The sequence below is a fragment of the Solanum stenotomum genome, chromosome 10 (genome assembly GCF_019186545.1).
Source record: "Solanum stenotomum isolate F172 chromosome 10, ASM1918654v1, whole genome shotgun sequence".
Taxonomy (NCBI): Eukaryota; Viridiplantae; Streptophyta; class Magnoliopsida; order Solanales; family Solanaceae; genus Solanum; species Solanum stenotomum.
This window is the reverse complement of record NC_064291.1, coordinates 22,031,980-22,035,972: the sequence shown is the minus strand read 5'-3', so window position 1 is coordinate 22,035,972 and position 3,993 is coordinate 22,031,980.

Below are 3,993 nucleotides of genomic sequence, written 5' to 3'. Positions count from 1 at the left end.
ATGCCCTACCTATTGCAAATTAACTTTCACAGAGATGCATACTGGAGCTAAAGGTATGAGCCAAAAATCTTTCAAGAAATTTTGGAGTCATTCAACTTTTTCACCAGCCTTATCTAGAGTGTAAACTCAGATTTCATAGTAGAGTGAGCGATACATTTCTGTTTGAAAGATTTTCAAGAGACTGCTCCTCCACCAAGAGTAAATACATATCCACTCGTGGATTTTACTTCATTTGACCCGGTGATTCAATTTGAATCACTATATTCTTCCAATACTATTGAATATTAGTTATAATGCAAAACAATAGTTTTCAAGTATGTTTTAAATACTTCAAAACTTTTTTTCTCATTGTCATCCAATGAGTTTGATTGAGATTACTCGTGAACCGACTCAGTTTACTAATAGCACATGCTATATCTGATCGTGTACACTTCATGATATATATACCATACTTCTCAATACTCTTAACATAATCCAATTGTGAGTCGCTTTTGCCTTCACTCTTTTGAAGTACAAAACTCACATTTATTGGAGTCTTGACAATATTGAAATCCAAATACTTGAACTTGTCAAGTACCTTTTCAATCACATCATTAACTTCAATGTCTTTCATATCGAAGTTACTTTCTAGCGTATGCTTAGTAACATTTATGGAAAAAATGTCTCTTTTGATGATCAACATGTCATTAACATAAAAACAAACAATGACCTTGTGATTTGGACTGTCTTTAATGAAAAAAACATTTATCACATTCATTAATTTTGAATTCATTTGCCAACATAGTTTGGTCTAACTTCGCATGTCATTATTTGGGCACTTGTTTTTAGTTCACAAAGTGACTTAACAAGTTTACAGACTTTCTTTTCTTTACCAGGAACCACAAAGCCCTCGGGTTGTTCCATGTAAATTTCTTTCTCCAATTCTCCATTTTAAAAAAAATGTTTTCATATCCATTTTGACGAATTTGAAGGCCATATACCGCAACTAGCGCAATTAACATCTGAATTGATGTAATCCTAGTTAGTGGCTATTATGTTTCAAAATAATCAAGGCTTTCTTATTGTCTAAAACCTATGACAACAAGTTTTGCTTTGTATTTGTCAATAGTTTCATCAACTTTCTTTTCCTTTTGTAGATCCATTTTGAACCCAAAGGTTTATTTCTTGGAGGAAGATCAACCAACTCTCAAGTGTGGTTGCTCAAGATTAAATTTATCCTACTATTGACAACCTCTTTCCAAAAAGGATGAGTCACAGAAGACATATCTTCTTTGAATATATGGACTCATTTTCAAGAAGAAATGTTACAAAATCAAACCCGAAAAAAGTAATTTGTCCATTGACATTTGCTACACCTCTGAATCTCTTTATTAAGTACATTCTCCTTTGGTTCTTTCCAAGGTCGTTTAGACCTTTCACTTGACTATCCGACGGTTCAGACTTATGAACCATAAATCAACATGCTTTACTATTTGTAGCATATCCAATGAACATACAATCCACAGTCTTATGTCCTGTTTTGACCCGTTTGGGAATAGTTTTCTCATTTCTATCTCTCATATGAAATAGACTGTATTGGAAATTGTTATATCACTATCTTTCAAGAGTTATTGCTTGTAAATACTTCAAAGGACGACAAACAATTCTCTATCAGGACGACAAACAAAATTTTTTGTTACACATTTTCTTGGCAAACAAAAGTTTATATTTGTTACTCCCTTTACTAACAAACAAAACTTTTTGTTTCTCTCTTTCTGAACAGACAAACTTTTTGTTGTTCTCTTTTGCTATAATAATAACACCCCCCACAAATTTTGTGGTAAACCTGAACTTATAAGTAGAATATTCAACATTTCCTTCAAAGTTAGGTTTTTTCTGTCAACAATTTCATTAGATTGAGGTGAGTATGTGCAGTAATTTGATGGATAATCTATTTTTCAAATACATTTCTACAAAAGAAGATTCATATTCTCCTCATCTACCACTTCTAATCATGACAATATTTTTATCCAACTGATTTTTAACTTCAGTTTTATATTGCCTATATGTTTCTATTGTTTCATCCTTACCATTCAGCAAATAGACATAACAACATTTAGTGCAATTGTCAATAAAATTTTTGAAACACTTTTTCCCACCACGAGATGGTATTGACTTCATTTCACAAATGTCAGTGTAAATCAATTCTAAGGGATTAAAATTCCTTTCAACAACACATACTTAACATTTTGATTTATTGCACTAGAAGTTAGGCAAAACTTTTAAGTTGATCAGTTTTTGCAAGGATTTGTAATTGACATGTCCCAAGCGTTCATGTCACAAACAATTTAATTCAAGCAAGTAAGAACAAACAAAAATACTGAGTTTGAAAAGATCTACCGTGAGGTAACCTTTTGATACAAATATTTTGTTCTTTACTTTTTATAACTTTGTCAAATACAAACATTGTTTTAGAGTCAACACCTTGCCAGATGTCCTTTTCAGAAGGACCTTTCCATAACGTTCAATTTGTTATAGAATTACCCATGACCATAGTCTCATCGGTCCAATAAGGGAAATATGACCAAAATATTTATTTTACAACACAAACATGACGGATCACTTTTCACCAATTTACATGTCTATACAAATAAAAAATATTTAATAGACATCTTTTAATGAAAAATTACAATATTTTAAGTGACACTTTTTCATCAAAGAACACAATTCTTTTGAACGCGTAATATAATTTTGTGGTTTTATACTAGCCATATCATTTACTAGTAAAAAGAGACTCAACGAGCACAATATCAAATATACTCACAGAATTTTGTGGGTCTAACATAATACAAGAATGCCATTAAATTTCATATCTTGTACTTTCAAATTTATTTTTGTCTTTATCACAAGTAAAGAACCCCCCACAATTTAAATATGTTTTTAAAAATATTTTTCAAGTATTTGAAATTATTTTGCACATATTTTTTTCTCATGCTTTCAAATTGTATACCATAAAATTACACATTGGCAATACGAAGCCTTCTTTTGGAGATTTAATCCATAGAAACACCCATTGCAGACACAAAAATCACTAATTTTATGTCACTAGTATTTTTTTCCTTTGTCACAATTAGACAGTCCACTTAGTATTTAGAATACTAACAATAAAGATTCAATCTTGATGCAACTTGTTTCTACTTTAACGATGAAGTTTTTTATATTTTTCTAATCGTTAACTGAATGAACCTTGAATTCTGATGAAATTTTTATATTCTTCGAATCAGTTTCACATTCAGACAGAGTAGTAAACCAAAGAGGTTTTAATCTCCAGAAACCTCAAATATAACACTGTTTCTAGCTAACGATGAAGATTTTATCTTTTTCAAATCATTTGGCCTTAATATTCCTGACGAAAATTTTGTACTCTTCAAGTCAGAATATTCATTCAAACAGAGTATTTAACAAATTGGTGAAGTTTCTATATTTTTCAAACCAATGCACAATCTGATTTGTTCATGAAGTTCTTATATTCTTCAAACCGAAGGAGTAAAAAATCAGAAGATTTTAGCCTCAAAAAGTCAAACACAATCGAATTTCACATGGAGTAGAAAGCTACAAAAATTTTTTTCCCTCCTCTAAATAGAATACATATTAATAATAATAAAGACATATTCTAAGATCATCACATAATGACCATCTATCCTAACATTTATGAAATAAATCTCATAACTTATAAAGGATAGAAAAAAAATCAAGGGAAATAATGATAGAACCTGTTTTTTACTCCCATTGAATCATACTCTATCTGTCAGCAATGATTTCATGCAAGTCACTTTTCTTGCTAATTTTTCTTTCTTTCCTAGTTTCCATCATATTCCAATTTTCCTTAGGAGACATTGAATTTCAACGAGAAACTAAACTCATGTTCAAATATTGTTAGGAGACAACATCTGTTCATTTACTTCTTCTCATAGTTATATAAAGGCATAATACATAAATGTGCCCTTTAACTTG